Genomic DNA, 27545 nt, shown 5'->3' on the forward strand with positions numbered 1-27545 from the left:
GGATGTTAACAGGTATTTATCGAAGGAAGAAACGGAGGGAGGAATGTCTAGTGAGGCATTGGGCCTCCCCGCTTTCTCTGGGCAAAGGGGAAGGGATGCAGAATTTGTATGAGGAGTGTTGCCACGTGTTTGTATTTACGCAAAGTGCATGTTTCTGCTCCGGAGCAGAATTGGCTCCCCAAATACTAAAGCTGGGAGTGAGTGACCTTCTGCACTTCCTGAATTTTCAGGATGGTGGGCGCTGGTTTAGAGTGGGGAGGGGGAGTCCCAGGGCCACAGGCCAATGCTTGGCAGAACTTAGGGAGGCTTTTGGTCCATGCCCTCATCTTTCCCCCTGGTTCTTGATTTTCTCATGTCTGTCCCAGCCTGTCTCCCTGTCTGTTGCACTCTTTATCTCCTTACCTGTGTGAGAGTTAGAAGTACATATTTGGTTTCTGCCCTGATTTCTGACACAGAGCTAAGAAAAACCCTTGTCCTTTCCTGAGCGATATGAGTGGGAGAAGTGTCTTTGGTTATTCCTAAGCCCCTTTCAAACTGAACCGAGTTTATGCTAATGAGGTGACACCTGGTGGGCCTCCAAATAGCTTTTGGATGGGGGCACTGGTTGCCAGGGCAACCAGTGGGAGGTGAGGGTGTCTGGGCATTCATCTCCAGTGGCCAGTGGTTTAATCCACCATGCCCACTTGATGAAAACCAAGGGTTTGGAGACAGCACCCTGTTGGTGCACACTTGGAGGTGCTGGGAGGGTGGGCATGGAAGCTCTGAGCCCGTCTGTCTTCTTCCCTACCCTGGGCACCTCTTTTCTTTTGGCTCTTCCTGAGTTGTATCCTTTATATTAAAATAGTGATCGTAAGTCAAGTGCTTTCCTGAGTTCTGTGAGCTGGACCAGCAAATTATCAAACCCAAGGAGGGGATCTTGGGAACACTCAGACCTTGTAGCTGGTTGGTCAGCAGTATGGGGGGCCCGCACTTGTGACGGGTGTCTGAAATGGGGGGTTTGCACCAAGTGCAGGTGGTGTCAGAATCGACCTGGGTTGGAGGACACGCAGTTGATACGGGGGAAGGACAACCCCACACATCCGGTGGCAGAAGTGTTGAGTAGAAACAGTTCAGCCTGTCCATGGCCTTACGTGTTTGTCATTTCGTAATTCAGAAGGGTCTTCACTGAGCTCTCTTTGGGCACGTTAATGTCCCTGTGGCCCAGTTTTCACCAAAAAAAGAGTATTGTGAGGATTATATAGGCAGGGGTTTCTCAACCTTGGCACCTAGACACTCGGGGCCTGAAAATTCTTTGTATTATATGAAGTTGAACAGTTTATTGGCCTCTACCTGCTAGATGCCAATAGCACCACACCCTCACCCCCAACACATACAGCTGTGACATTGCAATTGTCTCTAGCCATTGCCAAGTGTCCCCTTGGGGTCAAAGTCACCCTCTGCTGAGAAGTCGTGGCATAGAATAAGGTGTTATTAAACAGAGTTCAAAACAGCACCCTTCTTCTTCTGATGGTTCTTTCATTTATCCCCTGAGTATTTATGTAGTGCTTACTGTGTGCAGTGCATGGCACTAGCTCAGAGAAACAAATGCGGGGTGAAACCTGTTGTTTTTTGCCTTCTGGTAGGTCATGGTGGGGTAAGAGAATCTTCCGAGATCGACTTGCTTGTTCTGTTCTGATGAAATAACAGCAGGACGGTAGTCAGGTGCGTTCACTGACTCAGGCCTCTTCTCCTCTTCTGTTTCCCCGTGAACGTGGCAACAGGGGGAGGGAAGGACCTTCTTAGGTGGTCCTCTGGTTCACGTTTTGGGACTTAGTGAAGCGGAGGTTCTTCTGTCTCGGCACAGAAAAAAAGTCAGCGAGAGGCAGAGGAAGGAAAGCGTTTATTAGTACAGGATGCTTGTGAGAGATACAAGTGGGCAGGCAGGGGAGTGCCACCCTGAGTATGTCATGGGCTCCGGTTTTACAATCAAAGGAAAAGCGGGGAGCAGGGGAGACCACCTTCTTCCTCGTCCTTGAGTAGACGGATTCCCATCATCAGCTTCTCCTCCATGTAGAATAGGGACGTTTTCTTGTCCCACCATGGCCCACCTGGGACTGTCATGGCCTTACGGAAATGGGGAAGAAGGCGGCAGCCTATGCGACAAGACGGAAAGTCATCTCAGGTTTCAGCATCATGTGACCTTTCCCTATATTTTTGTTTTTCGTGTGTGCAGAGGCGTATGTCCTAGGAATCATTAACTTACTGACCTCACCAGGCTGGATGTGGGTCTGATTTCACCATTGTTTTATCCCTGGGGAGGGCGGGGAGCGGGGGGGAGATGTCTCAGGCTTTGGTGGCACGGTCTTGTTCTTACGTAAGCCTCCTTGGTTGTGTGGTTAAGTCAGCCTGCTTTCTCGAGTGATTGTTCCCTTACGGGGGCCTCCTATGCTTTTTTCTTACGATCCGTGCATGGGCTTAGCTATTTAATCACCTGCTCTGTCACTTTCCTCTGTCCCTACCCAGTTCCTGATGCACCCTGGCCTGGGAGAGACCGTCCCTGAATCAGAGCAGCCGGCTCTTTGCAAGGACAGACCCTGTCCGTTGCTGCCACTGGCCTGAGCTTTCAGAATCCCACCAGGATCTGGAGGCAGAGCCCGCCACTGCCCCTGTGCCCCCTCCACACAGCCGCAGAGGGGGGTCCTCTCAGCCCACACGGTGTCATTGCAGAGTCCCTCTGCTCGAAGCCCTCCATCCGACCTGACCATTGGCCTTCCAGGATCTTCTGGAGCTGCTCTTCTCCCTCTGACCCACCCCCACCCACGCCTCTCCTGTCTCTGCTCCTCCGTTCTCGCCCCCTTCAGCTCCCCTGTTCCCACCACAGCTGCTTCCCGGGCTGTGCTCACTGCCCTGGCCCTTCCGGGAATGGGGTCCCCCAGGTCCAGCATGGCACACGCGCTCCCGCCCCCAGGCTTTTGTTCACACATCGTCTTGTAAGAGAAGCCTTCCCCCAGGGCCCTTTACGAAACAGCAGCCCCTCCTCCACCCCGCCTGCCCGTGTCTCCTCTCCCTTTCTTCACAATTTGTGATCGCCACCTAACGCATCCACCGTATTTTGATAAGACTGTTGCTTATCTCTGTTCTCCCACTAGACTCTCGATGCCCTGAAGGCTGGCCATTTGTTGAGCTTGTTCAGGGTCCAGAGGAGTGCTTGGCATGTTCCTGAAAATTCAGTAATAGCTAGGGAAGGAACAGAGGAATGAGCAGATGGACCGATGCACAGATGGACAGATTTTTCTCTTGAGAAAGGAGGGGTTAAGGTGACCGTGTTAATGCAACGTTGCAGGAGTGTGCAGCACTTGTGTGCATGTTGTGTGGGCATGATGGGCTCCAGTTCCAGGACCTGGGTCCTAGTAGGATCATTGCTCTTGAAAGCTCTGAGTGGGGGGACTTCCTGTTGAGGCTCAGCAGGTTAAGGACCTGATGTTGTCTCTGTGAGGATGCAGGTTCAGTCCTCAGCCTGGCTCAACAGGTTAAGGATCCCGTGTTGCCGTAAGCTGCAGTGTAGATCACAGATGCGGCTCAGCCCTGGTGTTGCTGTGGCTGTGGCATAGGCTGGCAGCCGCAGCTCTGATTCAACCCTAGCCTGGCAACTTCCATATGATACGGGGGCAGCCCTACAAAAAATAAAGCTTTGAGTGGGGTGAGGTCCATGTTAGGTCAGTCTTGCCTTTATCTCTTGAGATGGTTTTCTCTGGTTAATGAGCCCACAAGGGCAGGAAAGAGCCCTGTAAACTCTGAGGCCAACAGCCCCGGGTCCACCCCTCTGACCCCATAGCCTCATGGCCTTTGTGTTCTGGACCCTTCGTCCCAGGACTCTTGCTGCTCCCCCTGCTTTGCTCCTTCCTGACATGTTTCTCCTTCCATCCTTTCCATTGAACGCATGCAGAATTTTGAGGAGGAAATAAAACCATGCATTTCATTATTGTCACTCCTCTAATGGCTTGTCTTGTGCTCAGCGTCATGTGCAGAATCCGCCCATCACCCTGGGCTGCTCCACCGCCCATGCGCCCTGGCTCCCCAGCCCATGTTTCCTTGCTCTGCTGCCCTCGGTGGCTGTCGCTGGGCATCCTGCCTGTCCCCGCCACCCCCATGCCATCCCTGGTCTGCAGTTGCCTCTTCTCTAAGCTTCCTTGGACCGTTCCTTTTGCAGACTGGGCCACCTTCCTCTGCTGATAGGTAGGCATCATTCCATTTCTAAAGCAGGAAACTGGTTGGGTCTGAACGAGGCCCCAGATTTTTCCTTTGGGTACATCCAGACTCCCTCCCTCCCTTCCCTGTGCTGGCTCCCGCCCAGCGCTGAGCTCAGGAGGAACTCCAGTGGCCTCGGTGGCCAGGGCCAGGCCCTGCTCTGGCTGAAGGTGGTGTTGGGAGCTGCAGGCATGAGTCAGGTCTCCCAAAGACACCATGACGCATGAGCCATGGGAAAACCAAAGGGGCTCGGGGTGGCTGTGTGGGTGGTGGGATCCTGGAAGATGGGATTTTTTTTTTCCCTTCCAAGTCCAGCACAAATACTCCCTCCAACCGTGCTTTTGTCCGTCTCTGAATCCCACGCCCCCATTCTTTTTCCTCGGTTCCTTGGTTAAACCCATATACCCTGGACCCAGATCTGCCTGGTATTGCAGCTCTTCCTGTCTGTGTGTAAGGTCCTTGGAATCAGCAACTGCCTTTTTCATCCTTTCCGCCTTCGAACTGGACAGCACATCCCACCCAGTCGAGTAGGACCTCAAAAGTGTCTTTGGAAATGAACTGGCTGCTAGGAGAAAGGGGGCATGGGCGAGGAAGTCTCTAGAATTTCTTTGCCTGTTAACCAAGTTTTGAAGTTACTACTTGAGGGGCCCAGAGCTGGAAGGCCTCCTCCCCTCCCCTTCTTGCCTGGGAATTCATTTCCTGCGTTTCCCTGTTCACAAAAGGTCCATGAAGTTCTTTAAATTGGAACCGTTCCGTGTCATTACCCCTGATGGCTGTCCTGTTTGAATCAACCTTTGTTAGCTCTTATCTGGCCTTGCCTTCTGCCTTCTGTCATTCCCTCCATTCTTCTAGAGACCTCAGAGGAATCGTCCTTAAAGGGCTGCACCCCTTCTGCTCAAAAACCTTCCATGGCTCCCTCCTGCCTGGAGGACAAGAGTCAGGCCGGAAGTTGTTAGCTTCACACTGACTGCCTTCTGCAATCTGCCCCTGACTTTCCTTCCTGACTCTATCAAAGCGATTGGCTCCCAAACACCAACCTCAACCACCACTCTTGACCTTAACCCTCAGTGTAGCCTTGCTTTGGCCATCAGAGTTGGTTCCCCAAATGCACGTGTCCCTCTGCTCTCTGTGCTGTTGGGGCCCACCACCTCCCTGGGCCAACCCGTGCTCTGCAGAGTCCATCTGAACGGTGTCCGCTGCCAACACTGTTCCTTGTTGCGCTTTTTCTTTTTGTAAAAAAACAAAAAAAGACCCTCAATTTTTATTATGTTTATAGTTGTGGAATGATCATCACAATGGCAGCATTTCTGTCCCAAACCCCAGCCCCTCCCCTCCCCCACCTGTCTCCTTTGATCACCGTAAGTTTTTCAAAGTCTGTGAGTCAGTATCTGCTCTGCAAGGAAGACCCTTGTACCTTTTTTAAGTCCACATATGAGTGATACCATATGACACTGGTATCTCACTGTCTGGACTAACTGCACTTCACATGGTAATTTTTAGGTCCATTCATGTTGCCGCAGATGCCATTATTTCATTCCTTTTTATGGCTGAGTCGTACTCCATTGTGTATGGGTACCTCATCTTGATCCACTCCTCTGTCGATGGGCATTTAGGTTGCGTCCATACCTTAGCTATTGTATAGAGTGCTGCAGTGAACATTGGGGTCCATGTATCTTTTCGAGTCATGATTGTCTCTGCATAGATGCCCAGGCGTGGACCTGTTCTATCTTGTTAGAATTATTTCCAACCCCCCCTCCCTCCAATTATTGCCACCATGCCTCCCTCCACTGTGGCTGTTGTAATGCATGTCTTCTCCTGTGAGTTTATGGCATGGTTTTGTCTGTCCACGCAATTTTCAGGACAGGAATGGTGTGTCCTCATGTGTCCTCATAACATCCAGCTTAGTTCCATACACATCATAGGTCTCAACTCATTTTCATACCATCAAAGGACTTTTAATAGCATCTTTGTCATGTTTGTCATTGTTACTTTCATCAATGCTGACCTCATTAATATCTTCATAGTGACTTAGAATCGACAGTCATTTCTTATCCTCTGTTGGACTTGTGACCACTGCGTATGGAAGAGTGTGCCAAAGACAGAGGTGAAGGAGTTCCCGTTGTGGCGCAGTGGTTTGCAAATCCAACTGGGAACCATGAGGTTGCAGGTTCGATGCCTGGCCTTGCTCAGTGGGTTGAGGATCCGGCGTTGCCGTGAGCTGTGGTGTAGGTTGCAGACGCGGCTAGGATCCCGAGTTGCTGTGGCTCTGGTGTAGGCTGGTGGCTACGGCTCCGATTAGACCCCTAGCCTGGGCACTTCCATATGCTGCAGGAGCGGCCCTAGAAAAGGCAAAAGGACAAAAAAAGAAAAAAGAAAAAAGACAGAGGTGAAAAATTATGAAAGCATTGGGGTTGCTCACAAGGCTTTTCCGTTCCCATTGAGCACTGAGAAAGATGCTGCTCTGACCAAATTGATGGTTTTACATGCAGAGGGGATCTCAAAGTCTAGATCTTCCCAGAGAAGAGGGTTTCGCTTGTCCTAATACCACTTCTAGTTCTTCTGTCATAGCTTTAGCCCGTGCTGACCAACAAGCTTAAAAGGAGCGCTATCCACATGAATTCTGTGGCTGCCTGCGCTGATCTTTCATCAGTCAAATTTGTAAGATGCTTCACCTGGGAGCCTAGATTTGACTTAAAAGACCTTCGTCCCTTCCAGACACTTGGAGAAAATGCTCATGAATGCATTTCTTTTTTTTTTTTTTTTTAGTAACAATTTTTATTTTTTCCATTATAGCTGGTTTACAGTGTTCTGCCAATTTTCCACTGTACAGCAAGGCGACCCAGTCACACATACGCATATACATTCTTTTGTGTGTGTGTGTGTGTGTGTGTGTGTGTGCTCCTGGTTTTGTATTCTTTCTTATTCTTTGTCCCAGTTCATTCAGTCCCTTAAGTGGGGGGAATTTTTAAGTTGATGAGAACACACAGTCCCCTGTAATGGTCAAGTATTGTACTTACAAGAGACGTGCATATTCAGAGTCTCACCTAGTTTTCATAATAAATCTAAGAAGACAGATATTTTGGCCCACATTTGATGAGCGAAACAATTGAAATTCAGAAAGAATACATGATTTGCTAGGTCACACAGCTGGAGAGCCAAGATGTCAATCGGAGTCCAGTGGCTCCAAGTTCAGAACTCTTTTCCCCCTAGAACACTTGATTCCAAAGTCACTTTTACATAAAAATCTCCATCATACAAGTGGTCGCAAATAATGAAGCCCAGTTACATTGTTTAGTGGGCACCACGCTGCTGAATCCTTACTCCCTTCTGCCTCTGGTTTTGGTTCTGTTTTCCATCAAAATTTGCTTTGCCTTGACGCTCTGGATTTCTGGCTTCCTTTCACTCGCCTGGAAATTCCCCATGCACTAGGGACCAAGCCAGTGCTCTGCCCAGGATCAGCGGTCTCGGAGGACCAGGCTCTTTCCGCAGCTCTTCAGCTTCAGATGGCCCAGTTTTTCTGACCACCCATCTTCTGATGTGCCGCCAGACCACTCCAACCCACGGGGTCACTCTCTTCACCTCCTCTCCGTGTAGCACCCCGCAGGGGACAGTCGACTCTTAGGACACGGTCAACTTCTGGCTCTGTTCAGAGTGGCCCCTGTGCACCTGGAGTCCCTGGCCAGTTCCTTCTCTGACATCCTCCCTATCAACCTTGTCTAACTGCAGACCGTCTTCTCCAGCCTTGGACCTACAGGGAATTTTAAAAGCTCTCATATGTAGCATTGGCCCATTTCTGTGGTGTAAATTCTCCCACCCTTAGGCGTCTGCTCCAGCACCCCAGTGGAGCCAGGCTATCTGGAATGCCCTTCTCTCCTCTGCCCACCTCCATGATCCTTGGTTGTCTTTGAGACTTCTTTGAAATGATTGCTTCTTCCTGGATGACTTTCTTGACCAGTGCCCACCTGTCCCCTGGCTGGCAGAAGCTCCGTTTGCACATGCCCCCTTGTAAACACTGGTTATAAATAGCACTGACCAGACTGGCTCATGATTGCGGGTGCTTGGACATCCCCCTCCTGTTTTCTGTGCTCTGTGGGTGGGTGCCAGCTGTGTTTTGATTCATTTCTCTAACCCAGCACTAAGTACAAGGTCAAAGACATAGAAGATGTTCTACAAATGTTTGTCGAACGGAGGCGTGTTTTGACTTTAAAAGGACAGCAACCTTTGTCTTAGCTCAAGAAGAGTGTTTCATAGGGAGGCAGGTTCTAATCCTGCCTATTTTAATTGCAAGACATAGAGATTTGAGCAGTTGCATTTGAAGAGGGGCCTGGTTGTGTTGTTTATGAGACTTGGTTATGTGCTCAAAAACCTAGGAGCAGGAAGTATAGCTCAGTTTTTACCTGAAAATTTTGGAAGCTCGGCTTTTTCTTGCGGAAAGGAGAGGCCATAGGGTCTATCTAGCTTTGACTCCTTGTCTCTCTTTGTCATCTTTTTCCTCTGACATTCTTATTCTCTTTCTCGTTCCCCCACCCCCTATGCTCTCCTCTGTGTCTGTCCATCCATGAGCTGTGTTCTTTTCCCCTCCGTGGTCCGGCTTTCTCTGTTCTGTCTTCTTTTGCACAACCCAACATGGTCTTCCAGCCCGACTCCATAGGCCTGTCAGCTTAGGCACCGACCACCAGTGAGAACTTCTCTGTGGATCTTCTTTAAAATTTCCATGAGGAGTTACCGTTGTGACTCAGTGGGTTACAAACCCAACTAGTATCCATGAGGATTCGGATTCAATCCCTGGCCTCGCTCAGGGGATTAAGGATCTGGTGCTGCTGTGAGCTGTAGTGTAGGTTGCAGATGCAGCTCAGATCCCATGTTGTTGTGGCTGTGGTGTAGGCCGACAGCTGCAGCTCCAATTTGACCCCTAGCCTGGGAACTTCCATATGCTGCAGGTGCAGCCCTAAAAAGCAAAAAAAAAAAGAAAAATTAAATAATATCCATGAGAGAAGTTCCCTGATGGCTAGTAAGTTAAGGATCTGGCGTTGTCCCTGTTGTGGTATGGGTTTGATCTCTGGCCTAGGAATTTCTTCATGCCATGGGTGCAGCCAAAAAAAAAAAAAAAAAAAAAAAAAATCCATGAGCCACCATCTTGGATTGGGAATCCCTTGACTGGTGTAATCAGTGGAGGTGAGGGCAGAGTCAGGGTGGAACACAACGCAGTGATGGACCTGTCAAGGACATTCAGAAATCAGGGGCGATCCTAGGCTGGTTGAAGCTAAAAATGATGGCAGTTTGGAGTAGGGGCTGGGAAGGGTGGCCTGTTTATTTATTCTCAGTAAAATCATCATGGATCAGGAAGGAAAGAACTCACCCCATTGATCACGTGGCCAGGCAGCTCTTTATTGGCTTATATTGTTTTCACCCAATAACAGCCTAAGTCTATTAAAATAATCATGGCCACAGCTTCTGCAATTGCCCTGGGGCTTCCGGGCAACACATTAATTATCCTCAGTGTGAACAGATTTCCTCTAGAAAGCCTCCTGTCTATTTTCTTAGCCTCGTTCTGTGTCTTCCAATTTGTCCACCTCGTTCCCGTCAGAAGTCGGACACTGTCTTAGATGTCCCCCCAGCGTCGGCTTTGGCACTGCACGGCATTGTCTGGTGAGCCAGCTGTGGTTCCGATGGACTACACTTAGTCAGGAATCTTTGGCAAAGGAAGATGGGAGTTAGTTATGGTCTGCCTCTTGGATCCATAGCTCAAGGTATTGACATCCTTGGGCATTTGCTCTCTAGACACAATCAATCTGCTAATAAGGGACTGTGAACTGATGATGAATAATACCCCATTTGGCTTGATTGAAGGAGAGGAATTGATAGTACCTGGAATTGTCTGCAGTGTGACAGAAAATGTGGTCTACACTGCAGTCCTGTGATTGAGCCTCATTTTAAATCGCTTATATTTCCAAGGGTCTCAGGAATTTAGAGATTCGAAAGAGCTTTGCTTTAGAGCTGAGATGGAAGGAATAAGAGCAGAGTGATGACACACAAAAGGCTGTCTCAGAAGTGGAAATTACTGGTGAGTGGAGTGGGGAGACCCAGCACAGGAGGGCTGGTATAGGGATGGACAGCACAATTCTTTGGGACAAAGTAACTTTGGAGAAATACACTTGAAATGAATTTTAGGATATGGTTAAGTGGGTTTATATATGGGTTTTTGAACCTTCATGCTCTGTGCCTTAAGTTTCTTTTTCCATGTGTTGTACCGGAGAGAGAAATCGGTGCCCATTGGTCTCGTTATTGCTTGGGATTGTTGACAAAATAAGTGCCTCTTGGGTCAGAGCCTTCTCTTATAATCCCTGGTGGAGAGCATCCCTGCTCCACTGAGGGTACCAGAGTATCCTGGAGTGGATGTGTTGGTCCTCAAAGGCTCCTCTGGCTTTTTCGGATTTCTATAGGGTGGTCGTCAGACCCCAAGTGTATGAATAGAGGAGAAGAATTGGGTCAGGAGAGAGTCTGGGGCCTTATTGATACTGGAAGGAAAAATCCATAATCTGTGGTAGGGGCAGGAGGCAGATTGACAAGATACTCTTCACAAGAGGCTCCAGATGGTAAGTGGAGTGAAAGACCCTCGTAGAGTCAGTCAGAGGCACTCGCTGGGATGTCCCGCCGTGGCTCTAGGGCATTGCACCATTAGATGTGACCACAGAATACATGCATGGTCCCCTGTGTGTGATGGGTGGGTGGGTGGATGAGTAAGTGAAAAAGATGGAAAGAACATGACTTCTAAATGGAGCAACTTCCAGTCCTCTTGACGGAAGAGAACATACAGAGCTCAGAGGGGCATCTTTTGTGTGTCAGTTGGGAAACATTTCAGTCCTTGTAGTAGAAAAACCAACGAACAGTGGCTTAAATAAGAGTGTTTGTCTTGCTGTGCAAGATCTTGGAGGTGGTTGTCGCCATCAGTTGTGTGGCTCCATGACCTTGGCAGCTCCGCTGGTCGTTTGGTCCCCTCATATTTTGGCAATATGGTTGCAAGAACGCCAAGCCTCAGCAAATACTAAAAATCACCCCCTCCTCAACAGCCACTTTTTATTTATTTTTTATTTTTATTTTATTTTTTGCTTTTTGGGGCTGCACCTGTGGCATATGAAAGTTCCCAGGCTAGGGGTCGAATCAGAGCTCCAGCTGCCAGCCTCCACCACAGTCACAGCAACGTGGGATATGAGCCACATCTGCGACCTACACTGCAGCTCACACCAATGCCCGATCCTTAACCCACTGAGCAAGGCCGGGGATCGAACCTGGATACTAGTGGGGTTCATTTCTGCTGAGCCACAGTGGGAACTCCACAGCCATGTTTTAAGAGGCTCATGCTCTATCAACTGAGCTAGCCAGACATGCAACCACAGCCACTTTTTAAGCATTTGCCCCACGCCCCTGCCTATATTTCTTGTATTTGTAGCAAGTAACCTGTGGTAGAGGCTATATATATATTTTTTTTTCATCTTTTAAAGTTTTATTGAAATATGGTTGGTTTACAATGTTGTGAGAATTTCTGCTGTATAACAAAGTGATTCAGTATATGTGTACATGCATCCTTTTTCTCAGATTCTTTTCCCACGTAGATTATCACAGAATATTAAGTAGAGTTTCCCGTGCTATATAGCAGCTCTCTGTTGGCCAATCATTCCATATAACTCAGTGTGCCTTTGCTAACCCCATACCCCCAGTCCACCTCTCCCATTGATATATATTTTTTGAACAAATGCACAGGTGTAGTAGCGTTGCCAGGTAAAATACAAGGCTCTTTATTAAATTTGAAGTTCAGATAAATGCTTGATAATTTTTAGTAAAATATGTAGCAAATATTGTATAGGGTATGCTTATACTAAAAAGAAATGAGTTCATCTGAAATTCAAATCTCACTGGGTCTACTCTAGTTTTCTCCTATATCTGGCAACCCTATGGCATAGGAGTGATATTTGGAAAGAGATTTGAAGGTTTGCCTCTTTTTCACAAAGTGAGGGCTACCTGTTTTAATCATTCGTAAGCATATGGGATGAGGTGGAAATTTGAGCATAGACTGTGCAAAGAGTTGAAACAATTTATCTAGAGGGAAACATGAAATTGGAAATAGTAGTTAGTGCTGGAGAATTAACTCAAAATTAAATAAATTGTGGATGTTTTGTAACTCCTTAAAGAGATTTCTTCCTGCTGGTTTCAGAGCAGTGAAAAGAAAGCCCACTGCCAGTTGGAACCCGCAGCGGATCAGCCTGGGGTTCTTTGCTCAGTGACATGTGTCTGTGATCACAGGCAAGATCTGAGCCGTGTCTGAAAGAAGAGCAACTTTAGCCTGGCATGTCCGATGCCACCGGAATTGCAGATGGGGGTCTGATCTGCGATCCTTGCCTCATGTCACCAGAAGGGGGAGTTGGGGAGAGAGAATTCTGAAGCTGGAACTTGTTTCAAATGCAAATTCCCAGACTCCACTCCAGACCTTCTGCAGCAGGTGCCTTGCGGGGGGGCGGGGGGTGTTCTTACGTGTTAGCCAGCCCTCAAGGTGGCTCTGATGCCCACTTAAGTTTAGGAGCTTTATTCTAGTGCAGGTGCCATAGAAGAAGGTTCGCCTTGTGGTTCAGAAAAAGGGCCATTGGCCGTGGGGGGGATGGGAGCACAGCTGGCCTGGAGAGTTCCCTTAGAGACTAGAGAATTGCCCAGGCGTTGCCCCAGGATCTGGATACCAGCCTGCCCTTAGGAACATTAACGCAAAGAAGCAGGATGGCAAGGGATCGCTTGTGCCTCCAGGGAGGAGTGGCGAGGGCTCCGTGGATGGTGGGATGGCTCCTGTTGATGAGAAGGTGGGAAAGCCCTGGGTGATAGGTAGGTACCTGGGCTCCAGCCTGACCTGGCCAGGAACTCACTGGCCAGTTGCTTGTTCTTCTCCTGACCTCACTTTTGACGGTGTCAGCTGAGGGCTTCAGAGGAACAGCCAACTCTGATTCTTAGCCCAGGCTTCTCACGCAGAAGAGGGAGAGCATGGAAGGTGCTTCTTCCCACTAGTGGAGCGTGACTCTCAGGTCTCCTTGCTTCCCCTCCAGGCTCCTTCCTCTCCGCAGCGTTGCCCTTATTTCTCTCCCCGACTTTTGTAGACAGGTCCTTCTGGGAGGGGGCCAGCTGAGGACCCGAGAGGGGCTGCTGCCTGTGACTTAAATGCCACAGGATGGCCTGGAGTAAGTCGGGCTGGGGACCCTGGAGGACTTCAGAACTGAGCGGACATTTCTGAACTGGGGGGCAGACGAGGGGATGCTGGATGAGCAAATGAACCAGCAGGGCGTGGTGATGAAACGAGAGAAGGTTAGGCCAAGCCTTACTCATGCCACCTGTCACCCGTGTGCCTCTTCCGAGGCCCACATTCAGGACACGTGAGGTAGCCACCCCACATTCTTCCACAATCTGAGGTCTCATAGGTTGGAATTCAGGATGCCCAGGAGGCCAGGGTGAAGTTTGATGGGTTCAAGAGTTTTATGTGGTTGGTTGGTCTGTCTTGGAGGGGCCAGCGAGAGGCTTTTCTGGGGATAAGCTGGATGGCAATTTGAGATGATGCCACGGTCCATCTTACCTGGACACTGCAGATCACTTGCCCAGTTCTCTTGTTCTTCTTGTCTCGTGCTGGTTACCCAGGTATGCTTGTGTTGTACTTCTAACTTGAGCATTTATGTGATCAAAGCGTTTGTTGCTTGTCTGTATCTCCAGTGTATCGTGTGGTTATCTCTTATCTCCATTCTGACTTTGCCTGTTTGCTCCTATGAAGTAGGTATCATTCTTTGCCCCCAGATGAGGCCACAGGCTTGGCAAGGGGAGGGGTCTGTGCCTAAGAATGCACAGACAAAGGGGCCACCATCTGAACTAGCTTGTCTGACTCCAGAGCCGAAAGAAATTTTTCCAGGCACAGATCAATTTTTTTCATGTCTTTGCAGTTGGGTTATCACAGGATAGACCAGGGAGCCTATTCCTGGCCTGTCTGTCATCAGAGTGACTTGCCATAGTTTCCAGCTGTCTGAGCCAACTTAGCAGAAAGGCAGGAGGCAGGCCCCTCTTGCCTGGACCAGTGGGCAGGGTGGTCCTGTTCATCGTTATTGATGGGGGGAGAAGGGGGAAGGGATGAATCCGTGTGTCTGTGTAGACAGATACATGGATTTGCCATTTATGACTTAACACAGTGCGTACCTGGGGAGGGTGGGCAAGCCTAAAGCAAAACCACCAACTAGATTATTAAAGAACTGTCCGATAAAATAAAAGGCCAGAATTCCCCAAGATCAGCAGCATCTTGGGAGTGCTGGGACGCAGGTTCCATCCCCAGCTCGGCACAGTGGGTTAAGGACCCAGCATTGCCACAGCTGCAGCTTAGGTTGCAACTGCAGCTCGGATCTGATCCCTGGCCAGGGAACTCCCTGTGCTGCAGGGTGGCCAGGAAAGAAACAAAAAGGAGAAAAGGAAAGAAATGCCAACCTGGTTTGCTGGGTCCAGCTGTGTGTGTGCTGGCTGATGTGTTTAAAAATACCCCCCCCCCAGTAACTATAGTATTGAGTGAACCCCAAACTGAAATTGACATGCTTCCAAAAGCCAGTCCCCTGCATGTCTATCCCACTAGAGGCGCAGCCGAGGTGGGAGGTTCTTAGAGAAAAGCTGTTTGGAGATGATACATTTTAATGTGGTTCCAGAAGGAAGTGGAGATGGCCCTGTCGTTTTTCTTGATCCAGTTCAGGGGAGGCAGGGAGGGCTGGAACCTTTTTTAAAACCAACTCCATCCATTTCTTTAATGATGATCTGAACAGCTAACCCTTCTGGGACTATTATGTGTAATTGTTCTCTAAGCTGTATCCATTTTCCCTGGTCTGTGGATAAATGGAGACCCCTCCTCCTCTTTAAATAAAACTGATTAGTTATAAGGAAATTGATATGAAATGAAGCTCCGAGCTTCTTAGCACATCTCAGCCCTCAAGTGATGTGATTTTTCTCGCAGGATGGAGAGGTTCATAAAGGGGAGTTTTTTGAGGACAAACACAGAACGGATTAGCCACGGGGACAGGTAGTTTAGGTGGCTGTAAATGAGTAGCCGGCCTTGTCACCATCACCAGATATTCCTGACACGCCTCCTGTGAGTGCAGCTGCCACACAAGGCAGATTCCTGAAGGCCCCAGAGTCTATGCCTTAGGAATATAATTTTAATTTGTCTCTGGTTGAGGCTGCTGAGGAAGGCTGGGGGCCAAGGGTACTGGCTCTTCCCTTCCCATGCCTGTTATTGCCTCTGCTTCCCTTTCTTGAAAGTCTAGGATGTTAGCTTTTCCTGCTGGCCTCAGTAGGATGTATGGTACCTACTCATCTGTGTACACATAGACACACACACACTCTCTCTCTCTTTCCCTCCACCCCTCCATCCTCTCTCTACCCCTCTACCCCTGTACTCCTTCATCCCTCCCATCATCCATCTATCCCTCTCTTCATCCTTCTCTCCCTTCATCCCCTTCTCCATCCTTCTCTTCTCCACCCTTCACCTTCCTCTCTATCCCTTCAGTCCTCTCTTCACCCCTCTATTTTTCTACCCCTCCACCCCTCTCTCCATCACTTTCTCCATCCTTCTCTCCATCTTTATCCCTCCATCCCTCCCTCCATCTCTCCCTCCACCCTCCATCCCCCTCTCAACTGTTTGACTCTGATTACTCTTGGTTTCCTCCAGTCCTCCACCTGTTTCTTGCTGTCCCTTGACCACACTTGGAACCAAGTTGAGATCTCCCGACATTTTTCCAGCATCACTGGGGTGGAGTGTGTAGCTCACCTCGTTGCGCAAGGTTGGACCGTCATTCTGCTGTGCCCCATCGTCAGCGGGTCCCCTGGCCTCAGTGAACACTCCCCTTGAAAACCTCAGATCCCACGAACCACCTGATCCTGCCTATGTCAAAACTGCTGGGATGCTGAGGGAAGGGGCCGTTTCTCCAGCTGAGGCTGGCATTCGTACTGGTGCAGAATCATTCATGTCCAGTGTTAGGCCTGGCATCCAGATTCCTGGCTTCCCTAGCGAGGTGGCATCTGCCATCGTACTCTTCACTGCAAGAGGTTGAATGGGGTAGTGGGAGTGGTTAAAGCTCTTTAGAGTCAAACCAGCTGGGGTTGGCTCTTGGCATTGGCTTCTGCTGGTTGGGTAATTTGGGATATGTTACTATACTTCGTGGACCTCAACTACCTCCATCTAAAAAAATGGTGCACCACTAAATATTCGACAAGCATGAGCTCCTAGCTTTATTTTGTGAAATCTGGCAGAAGCAGCTTTTATTTTAAACCCACATTTTTGCTTGCTTTCCCCTCCTCTGTGCTCTTCTCTCTCTGTCTGGTCTCAGGGGCGTTGCTGCGCATATCATTTGGCTAGAGGCAGCACATAGTTTTTCTAAACAGTACCATATGGATTAGTCTACTATGGGCAACTTACTTCACTTCTCTACAGCAAGATGATCAATCCCATTCCTGGTTTCCAGAGCCTTCCTCAGACTTTTATCTCATTCAATATTTATGGACACATTTAAATGAAAGTGGGAAGAATTTGGATGGAGCCTGGTGTAGCAACGTATTGTAACGCAGGGGTTAGGACCCTTCAAACACATCAGTCCGGTCTGCTCTTGGAGTCTAAGCTTCTGTCCTCCTCCTCCTGCTGCAGCTATGTCCATCTGTCCCTCCATCCTTCCGTCCTTCCATCCCTCTGTCCCTCCATCCTTCCGTCCTTCCATCCCTCTGTCCCTCCATCCTTCCATCCCTCTGTCCCTCCATCCTTCCATCCCTCTGTCCCTCCATCCTTCCATCCCTCTGTCCCTCCGTCCTTCCATCCCTCTGTCCCTCCATCCTTCCGTCCTTCCATCCCTCTGTCCCTCCATCCTTCCGTCCTTCCATCCCTCTGTCCCTCCATCCTTCCGTCCTTCCATCCCTCTGTCCCTCCATCCTTCCATCCCTCTGTCCCTCCGTCCTTCCATCCCTCTGTCCCTCCGTCCTTCCATCCCTCTGTCCCTCCGTCCTTCCATCCCTCTGTCCCTCCATCCTTCCATCCCTCTGTCCCTCCATCCTTCCGTCCTTCCATCCCTCTGTCCCTCCATCCTTCCGTCCTTCCATCCCTCTGTCCCTCCATCCCTCCCTGTCCTTCTGTCTCTCCATTCTTCCATCCTTCAGTCCCAGCACCTGACAGATTTGGGAGTGCCAAGGCTACACCTTGCTCTGTACCACCGCTGCCTTAGCAGAGACTCCTTTCTGTCTTCTACGCGTGTCTCCTTGTCCCCCTCGTGAAACTGCCACACCTCTGAGGAATGAAGTTGGAGTCAGAGGTTTCTCCTCCTGGTAACCTCTCTGATGATACCATGAGCACACCCATGTCTGCTCAGTGCCTAGCACCGTCCCTCATACACAGTCGGGACTCAATAAATGGTGAATGAACGACTTCCTAAAACAAACGTTTGGAAGCCTTGTTTGCTATCAAAGGTTTTTTTCCAGTTCTGGTATGTGTTGCTTTGGACATGTCGAAAAGTTATCAGTGGTGTTTTGAGGCAAACGTCCCAGGACATTGCTGGAGCAGTGACCTCCTGCCGAAATGGGTCCCTGGTTGGTAAGAACTTTTCTGGCCTTTCCTCTAGTGTGCAGGACCACCTCACCGCCCTCGAATCACTGTGCCTGCCACGGGGGCCACCTTCCTGGATTCATTCTGCTCCCATCGGAGCAGTGCAGGTGGAATGCTATTAATTCCTCAGAAAGCCCTTGTTTCATTTTATTCCTCTGCTCAGGATAATTGATTGGGTTTCTGGGGGCCGTTGTGTCCGGTCTAAAGGCCTCAGTTGAAAGGACCATTCGCGGTCCCCAGGAACCCCTGCACCCGTGGTCGTGCGTTCCATCTTCCTTCTCCAAGTGGCCCACCTCCTTTTTTGTCCCTTTCCCCATTTCACATGGCATGGCTTCTGGGCCTTTCATTTGTGCCACTCTTCTTCTTAACTTGCTCAACACCCTGGTCCGTCCATGTCCATGGTCGTCCGTTAGACCCAGACCCAGCTCTCACTTAGGGCCCAAGGCCAAGGTTTCCAGTTTGGGTTTCCCATTTGATTCTTTGATTTACTGACGGGTCTCTTCTCTCTTGAGAAGAGACTTTAAAATCCTTACCCTACACTGGTCACTAGGCATTCCTTAGAAGCTAAACATATATCTATATAATTTGTATGATATTTTTCTACATTCTTGAATATCTTTTATCTCCTTGAATTCATCATAAACACCTTGCTGTCATGAGCTTTTGTCTTCGGCTTCTTTGGAAACTGTCCATGGTAGTTCTTTGCTTATAGAGTTACTTGAACAGACATTCATTGAAAGGCAGTGGCATTTTTGAAAGCAGGAGCATACGCCATGGAGACAGTGGGTTTAAATAATGATGGTGACGTTTTCCCTGTTTTTCCCACCCAGCGAGGATCTGGCAAGAGAAGGAGACCATCAAAGTAGTGTTGGGAGTAATTCTAAAGGCAGAGTTTCACTTGTCCCGGGGCTCTCCATCCTTCTGTACCTGGATGAGGGCCGTTATCCTCGGGGGCACTTCTCTTTCCACTGGTGATGCTGCCCTGACACGCTGGCCGCTGACCGGGTGGGAGGAAGATGGACTCTAGGAGGAAAGGTACTGTCCAGGCCTGATGCAGTCCTCAGCTGTCAAGCCACAGTCCTGGTGTCGTCCCCGCCCCCCCCCCCCCCCCCGCCCCGCGCCACAGCAGAAGCACTGAATTTAAAACTGGGGGGGGGGGGTCTTTTGAGGATGCCATGACTACTCCATCCATTCATACATGCATTCACGCATTCAACAAATATTTATTGGCAAACTGCTTCGTGCAAGGTTTTCCACTAGGTACCATCAAGAGGCTCCCAGGAAGCATGAAATCCAATTTGGAAAATAGGCATCCATCAGAAGGGGGCTCTCTCAGTGTTGTCATGATTCTGCAGTTGAATGACCTGCAAAGCAGCTTTTTAAAAATCTGCATTGTGAGGGAGAATGGGTAGCTTAGCACCATCAAGGTGTCTGGACAACTCAGAATAGAGAACATGGAGTTGTGATGATGGGCCGTAACTGGCTCAACCCAGGGCAGTTTTCATCTAAGGATCTTGGCATGCTCCATGCAAACAACTACCGGGGCTAAAATGAACTAGAACCCAGATGGGAGTGCCAGTGTCATGCTTTTTAGATCTGGGACCCTCTGGTAAGCCACGTAACCTTCCTGAGCGCAGGTCTGCGGCACTCTTGGAGCAGAAGGATCATGATTTTAGGGTCTTGGAAATATGGATCCTAGGTCTGGCACAAACAATGGTGTGGCTTTGGAGAAGTCATTTGCTTCCTGTGTGTCTCGTGTTCTTTAGTGGTATGAAAGATGGCCATGACTTTGATGGGTTGAACTGTCTCCCTCAAAATCCTTATGTTGAATCTTAACCCTCAGTATCTCAGACTATAACTGCCTTTGGAAATGGGGCCTGGAAAGAGGTAATGAAGGTAGAATGAGGTCGTGTCCAGGATGTCTATTGTCTGGTATGGACAGTATAACTGTCCTAAGCCAGTATGGCTGTTGTCCTTTTAAGAAGAGGAGATTGGGGGAGTTCCCATTGTGGCTCAGTGGAAACGAATCTGACTAGCATCCATGAGGATGCGGGTTTGATTCCCAGCCTTGCTCAGTGGGTTAAGGATTTGATGTTGCTGTGGATTGGGGTGTAGGTTGCAGACGTGGCTCAGATCTGGTGTTGCTGTGGCTGTGGTTTAGGCTGGCAGCTGTAGCTCTGATTACACCCCTAGCCTGGAAACTTCATAGGCCATGGGTGCGGCCCTAAAAAGACAAAAAAGAAAAAAAAAAGAGGAGGTGATTGGGACACAGCCATAGACAGAGGAAGGACCCCATGAAGATGTAGAGAGAAGGCGGCCATCTCCAAGCCAAAGAGGGAGGCCTCAGAAGAAACCAACCCTGCTGACACCTTGATCTGAAGCTTCCAGCCTCCAGAGCTGTGAGAAAATTTCTGTTGTTTAATCCACTCTGTGGGCCATGGTTCTGGCAGCCCTAGAAACCTGCTGCAAGGGCAGTCCCCTGCAGAGATGCAGTGGCTCACAGGGCATGAAATAGGATGTCTAGTTTGAGGTGTGTGGCACCTGGCTGGCATCTCGTTGAGGCCAAGTAAAAAGAGGTTCAGGCCAGCATCTCCATTCAGGTCTCTCTGTCCACAGTCACTACCCCCGTCCCCTTCTGTGGTGCTTTTTCTGGTGGACAGACTCAGTCTGGGACACCTTCATGTTCATCGGGTTCCTTCTCTACCCACCTACTTAATCTAATCTTATCTATCTATCTAACCTAATCTATCCTATCTACCTATCTATCTATCTACCTATCTATCTATCTACCTATCTATCTATCTACCTATCTATCTATCTACCTATCTATCTACCTATCTATCTATCTACCTATCTATCTATCTACCTATCTATCTATCTATCTATCTACCTATCTATCTATCTATCTATCTATCTATCTATCTATCTATCATCTTTTTAGGGCTGCACATTAGGCATATGGAAGTTCCTGGGCTAGGGGTCAAATGAGAGCCATAGCATCGCTGCAGTCCTGCACCACAGCTGCAGTCGATCCAAGATGCATCTACAGCCTGTGCCACAGCTCATGGCAACACCTGATCCTTAACCCACTGAGCAAGCCCAGAGATCGAACCCACATCGTCATGGATACTAATCAGGTTCTTAACCCTTTGAGCCACACCAGGAGCTCCCCTGGTTCCTTTTTAGATGATCTGACAGCCCCCCAGAGTGTCAGCAGCTTCTCTTCAGTGTGCGGAGGCTGGTCCCCCAGCAGGGCCAGGCTCTGTGGGAAGCCCCCTTTTCTCCTCCAGGCCACATGGTTGATGGATCCTGAGCTCTCCATCCTGGGAAATGGTCAAAGCAGTTTTCTAGAAGAGTCCCACGGGGTGGGCCATATTCGGGGCCTCGTCATTCTCTGCCCCTCAGCCTGGTTGCGTGTCTCTACCTCTCAGAGACCTTGGCACAGTCCAAGGTCACACCTCAGTCCAGCTGGCACAGCTGCCCAAATGTCCATTGGCCAAGTCTCCGCACGGTGATTCTGCAGATGTTTTCAGAGCTAAGGATGCGTTGGCTCCACGTCTGTGGCTTTCTCAGACATGCTCACCATGGTTGATTTGTGTGGAGGTACTTGCCCAAGGCCTGCACAACGCCTCCTAAAATCCCAACGGTGACATCAGCCGCTTGGGTGTGCGGGGGAGCCAGTGGGAGGCGGCTCCATCTGGAAACTAAAAAGAGAAACACAGCCCTCCTCCTTTACCTCCCCCGGACTTTCCTGCATCTTTGCAGGTAGACAGGGCCAAGTAGGGAATTTACAAATTGCCACCCTTTCCCCTCCAAGCAGCTTGAGGTTTTAAAAAAAAGTTCCTTTGATTCCAAAGAACTGGGAGCAGAGAATACATTGGGCCAGGAAGCCAGAGCTTTTGAAGAGAGGCAGGGTGGGGGCAGGTTGGAGGAGGGGAGGGCTCGTGGCTGCATACGTGCCCCGAGGCCTGGGGGCTAGGAAAATCTCGCCTGTATGCTGCTCGTGTAGCAGTAAACCCCAGCAAGAGGCATGTGATAACCGTGTCCAGCTGTTAACACCTGGAGACGCCCTCAGTTACAATGAAAAGAACATCTCTGGCAAGCCAAACCTGCCTTTCTGAATCTTATTATGTTAGCTCGAATGCTTTCCCTACTCACCTGGGCATTCTCTGTATTTTATGCAAGGAGACATGGTACAATGATCAGGCTGCTGATGCTGGGGGTGGGGGGCAGAGGTGGTCCCGGGAGGTCTCCTGTGAGCAGTTGGCAGGAGGATGACAAGGAGAAAGGCACCCCCAGCTCATGTCAGGACAGCAAGGAAGGGAAGTGCTGGGGCTTCCCCCTTCTCCCTCCCCTTTCTTTATTCAGCACATGATTCGGCTGGAAGGGGTCTCATGTGCCAATTCTGTCTGTCCTGGAGGTGATGGATTTCTTACGTGGTGATGGATTTCTTCTTCAGGCGGCTTTCAAGCTGCCATGTTACTGCCCCGTGAACTGGGCTGGGATCTTGAAGAATCTGTGATGGTGGCTGCATGAGGACAAAACCGGGCCAATCTGTGGGTTTATGCCTGTGCATTTTGAGGAAGAGAACTTCTCAGGTGGTGGGTTAGCTGTGCAGGTGATGTGGGATCCAGGAAACTCTTATCTTGATTTGACAAATGCTTTCTTCAAAGCTATTCAGTCATTCTTGGCTAAGCATCCCCCCACTCCCTCCAAAATTGCATCTCGTTGTTCAATAATTTTATCAGTGTTCATGAGGCCAAGACTGACTTGCCCCGGGTCACATCTTGGGTGGCTCCTTTCCCAGCGTGATGCTCTTTCTGCCTATAGGCAGCTACTGCTGTTGCTTTCTGGAGTCCCTTCCTTTCTACTCCTGCCTCTGCGCTGCAGAGGGTGCCCTTGAGAGGAAGCCTTCCCCTTCTCCCCAGGGCTCTGATGAGAAGACCCCTCTTAGCCTTTGGAGGCCTGAGCCCGGATGTGGGCTGGTCCTTCTGATTCTCTTTTGCTGTAGTGGGAAGCGGCCCTCCGAAGGGAAAGCTGTGCACGCGTATGCAGCCAGTCGGATGGCGTTGCAGTAAACGCAGCTCTGATCAAACCGCACACGGCCAGCACATCTGCGGGAAGCCAAACCGAAGTACAGAGCTGATTGTGTTCACCCCTTTGTCTAGAGACACCGTCGCCCTCGCCGCCTGCCCGCCTGCCTGCCTGCTGGGTGTTGGTAGCCGTTGGGACAGCCTGGCGTGGCCGCGGCATGTGTAGGTTTGGGAAAGAGCCTCGTGTTCAAATCCATTTATTAGTTGATGGATGTATTTTGCATTTATAGTCTGGGCGACACTGGAGGGAAGTCCCTTTTCTGAGCATCACTCCTTTTCATCTCTGCTCTGGGCCTATTGATGCCTCGCTCATAGATTTTTAGAGTTGAGATAATAGATGAAGGTAAAGTGCTTTGCAAGATGCCTCACACGCATCAGCATTCCGGAGCAGACCGGGCATCCTCATCAGCAACATCATCGTTATCGCTGCCTCATTGACTTGGATGGATGGGGGAGCGCGTATCATAAGAGCCGGTCCAGAGCCTGGCCTGTGGTTGTCCTCAGTAAACGGGCGCTGTCGGAAGAGTGCGGGAAAGCTCAGAGCTGAGTGATCCTGCAGATGCAGCAGACCTGGAGGGATCTAGGACTTTAAACGTTCCTTTCCCAGCCCCCTCTCAGAAGAACTGTCTTGGAGTTCTCTAGTGGCCCAGCAGGTTAAGGATCCCATGTTGTCCCTGCAGCGGTATGGGTCTCTGCTGAGGCGTGGGTTCATTTCCTAGCCCAGGAACTTCCATGTGCAGAGGGCACAGCCAAAAAAGAACTGTGTTGCCGGGGGCCGTCACTTTGTTTTTTAAGACCTCACTTTCCCCATCAATCAAATGAGGCCACCTGAGCGCTGGGGGATACTGAAAAAGATGATAGAAGGGAGGTGCCTAGCCTGGTGCGGGAATGAAGCCCAGCCCTGACTCCCTCAGTGATTGTGGGGTTGGAATTGCTAGTTGTTACATCAACATGGTTCTTTCTGGAGAGTAAACTGCCAAGTTCATCAGGAGAACTATAAATTGCACACTTACCCTTTAACTCAGTGATTCTATTCTTAGGAATGTGCTGGCCCCAAATATAGATTCTAAAAGCAAAGATGGAGCTGGGTAGGATAGAGCCTGTCCGTTTCATAGCAGTGCCATTTGAAACAGCTCAAATGGGAGTTCCCTGGTGGTGCAGTGGGTTAAGGACCCAGTGTGGTCACTGCTGTGGCCTGGGTTTGATTCCTGGCCTGGGAACAAGCCAAAAAACAAACAAACAAACCCCAGCTCAGATGAAAGGCTCCACATGTGCCCAATGTTGGCAGGCTTCTTGGGTGTTTTAATGCCACAGAGCCCCCTCTGTGACTCTGGGGGGTGTCAGATACGTGGGGATCATACCTGTTTTTCCGTTTGTTGGGAGCGAGGTGACTGGTGGTGTGAAAGCAGTGACCTGCTGTTTGAACTGAAGTCCAGAGTGGGCTAGTGATTTTTTGCAGTTGGCTTTTCAGTCCGTTGAAGTGGGGTTCATTGCTCCACGTGGGTCCCCTGCTTTGCCCACAGCCAAGGCACTGCCTTGGAACCTCTGCAGTGCCTGCCCCGTGGCTTCAGGGCTCCAGTAGCCATGCCAGGGCAGACGCAGCTTGTTCTGATCCGGGGCTGCTTAGATGCCACCTGAGCGATTCCTTTGGCAGCAAGTGACATTTGGCAAAGGGCATGGCTGGCAGGCCCGGGAGATGTGGGCATTGTAGGGAGGATGGGATGCATGAAGAGGGTGGGGAGGGCAGGGAGCCTGGGGGTGGCTGCGGATGTACGTGTAACTGGTGTAAAGGCCATTCTGTATGCGGGTAGACCCTGGGCAGAGGCCTGCGGGGAGCAGGTCACGTGGATGGTTTCCTGTCTGGTCTCCCTGATGGGCCTTGTCCTGGAGGAATGGCACTGAGCCGCATGAGACCCAAGGACCCCCCTGGCACCTTGAATGTGCCCAGAAGGGGGACGATCATCCTTCCTGGGAGAAGCCACTGAGGCTGGGTGCACAAAGCTTTTGGCCCCAAGGGAGCCCTCACTGTGCCCGTTGCCTTCCCCCTTCCTAGAGGTGTGTGTGTTGTGGGGAGGGGACATTTATTTGAGCACATGGAACTTTTTAGACCTACGGTAATCACCTGGCTAGAATTTTGGGTGGGGGGAGCTCCCAAGCCTCAGTACAGTCCAGCCATCTGCTCGTACGTCCTGGTCCCTGATTGCGGCTCTGCAAATACATATCTACATCTTGGGGATCCTTTGAATGGAACTGGGGGGCAGGAGCTGGAAATAGTTCCATCTATCCATTGGTTATTCCTCCTTTTCCTAAAGTCATTGGAGTGTATGATAATAGAAATGAGAGTCAATAAAATGGCCAAGAATTAAGACCTAGACATCTGGCCACCCGGTGCTTTAGTGACCTTATTCTGTGCTCCCTCTGCCTAATATCCTTTATGGGCAGCCCCACCTCCAGGACAGCAAGGCAATTCAGCCTGGTACACAACCCCTTTCATGATTTGGCCTGGGGCTTGCCTTCCCAGCTGGTTCCATCTTTCTGACACTGCTTTAACATTCTGGAAGATGTTCCTCAGACATTGTACACGTATCAGTTTCCTACTGCTGCTGTAACAAGTTACCCCAACTTAGCAGTTGAAAATACAGATCTATTCTTTTATATGACTCGAGGTCAGAAGTCCAGTGTCAGTCTCTCTGGGCTAAGGTGATGATGTTGGCAAGGCTGGTTCCTTCTGAAAGCTCAGAGGGGAGAATCCATTGGTCCCCCCTGCCCCTTTTCTTTAAGTTCCAAGTAGTTTCCTACATTGTTCAGCTTGTGGCCCATTCCTCCATCTGCAGAGTGCATTTCTCCAGTCTCTGCTTCTGTTGTCTCAGTGGCTTTTTCACTGATGCTGACTCTTCCTGCCTCTCTCTTGCGAAAAAGGATTGTGGGATTATATCAGGTCCAACCAGATAATCCAGGATCATCCCCCAACCTCAAAATTTGTAATCATACCTATGAAAGTCCCTTTGGCCATTTAATGTACCATGTACAAATTCCAGGAATTAGCCCTTGAGCATCTTTGGGGACTGGTATTCAGTCCACCCTGATGTGTTCCTGGTCTTTGTACCTCATGCTCTTGCTGCCTGAGGTTCCTTTCCCTGCCTCCTCTTCCGGGCTAACTCCTATTTACCCTTCAGAACCCAGCCTCAGCATCTGCTCTGTAAGAAGACTTCCTTGGACCTCCTCCCCGTCCTGGCCCATCCATCGGGTGATGTGCTTCTCTTCCTTGCTTACCTAACATCTTGCGCCTGGACCCTTAGTAGCACGAGCCTACCCTGTGTCATAGCTGTGGGTTTGCCTGCCCTGCAGTTGGGGCCTGCATTGTAATCACCTTCTTATCCCTACCACCTAGACCCATGGTTGGACTTGTAAGCACTGGCTAATGGATGCTCAGGAAAATGGGGACCAGGGCAGGAGGCCACCTCCCACCTTGAAGACGTCCCACGGAGAATCCCTGTGCCCCAATTTCCACGCAGCCCTGTTGGCCTGGAATTGCATTTCCTCCTGGGAACTCAAGTCCTTTGGGTGTCAGCCTGTCAGAGTCCCATGGTTTCCTGTCCCTTCAGCTGTCTGATTCCATCTTCGTTGGGCTGCAGTAGATTAGCCTGAGTAAAAGTAAAGAGACAATTTCCTATTACCATTTATATTGCTTTTCTTTTCTATTTCTTGGCAAGGCTTTGAGGACTGGGATGGCTGCAGAAAATTGTTCTTTTATCTTAATCACATCCCTGTAGGGGGCTGGATCAGGGCTTTTTGCTGGGCTGTGGAGAAGAGGGACTGTGTTGGACTCATGAGCCTGGGAAATATTAAGGCACAGAGGTCAATGCGAGAACTGTAAGTTCAGTTCAGTAGACGGTTTATTGAGTACCCACTGCATGTCTGTGTGCTCCCATGCTAGGGTTCAGTATCCAGGATTAATGTCTAGTGTTTATTTAGTGGTTATTATATGCCAACCATCATTCCAAATGCTTTAATTGTATTACCTTGATTTTGTAGAACTGCCCTGTGACACAGAAGTCCCATTATTATCTGAGTTTTACAGATGAAGCACCTGAGGCAGAGAGAGTTTGCCTTTTAAATGTTTCACTCTCAACACACTCTAATAAATGGCTTGGTCTCAGGAGCCCACCGCTGTACCACCTTGTTGATGGAGAAGGCCTGGTCTCTCTCCCCAAAACACTCATGGTCTGGAGGTAGCATCCGAGCTGGCAGTGCATTGAAGGGGGAATGGGGAATCCATCGGTCATTAGAGCCTTCCAGTGGTGCCTCGGGCAGAGGGGATTGAGAAATAACAGCAGGGAAGGGTGAACGTAATTCTTTTGTTCAGGGAAGAGTGAGTAGCAATTCAGGGTGGTACTGGTTACTTTGAGAGTTGCAGGGAAGATGGACACAGAGCAGGAGACCTGGAGGGACAGGAGGGTGTGTGAGCAGAGAATGGATCTGGCCTGGAGGTGGGCAGCTGAAGGTAAAAATGATGATGACAGCAGCATTTGTCAAACTGTGGTGGACCCCATGTTTCCTGGGGTTTTGTTAAAATGCAGACT

At 49.8% G+C, this 27545-nt stretch overlaps 1 protein-coding gene and 1 non-coding gene across 6 annotated transcripts in view; both read left to right on the forward strand.

Annotated features, from left to right (window-relative positions):
* The window catches only part of LARGE1 (LARGE xylosyl- and glucuronyltransferase 1), a 593475-nt gene that overhangs the window by 205371 nt on the left and 360559 nt on the right, over positions 1-27545 (forward strand). The gene's annotated exons all lie outside the window — the stretch shown is intronic.
* On the forward strand, positions 24491-24628 carry LOC146403149 (small nucleolar RNA SNORA76). Its single transcript, XR_014804682.1, has one exon. It is a non-coding gene; the product is annotated as a small nucleolar RNA SNORA76 (small nucleolar RNA).

The sequence above is a fragment of the Sus scrofa genome, chromosome 5 (genome assembly GCF_054392235.1).
Source record: "Sus scrofa isolate SSC_HxYL_T2T_F1_AM1 chromosome 5, Sscrofa_HxYL_maternal_Yorkshire_Landrace_v2.0, whole genome shotgun sequence".
Lineage (NCBI taxonomy): Eukaryota > Metazoa > Chordata > Mammalia > Artiodactyla > Suidae > Sus > Sus scrofa.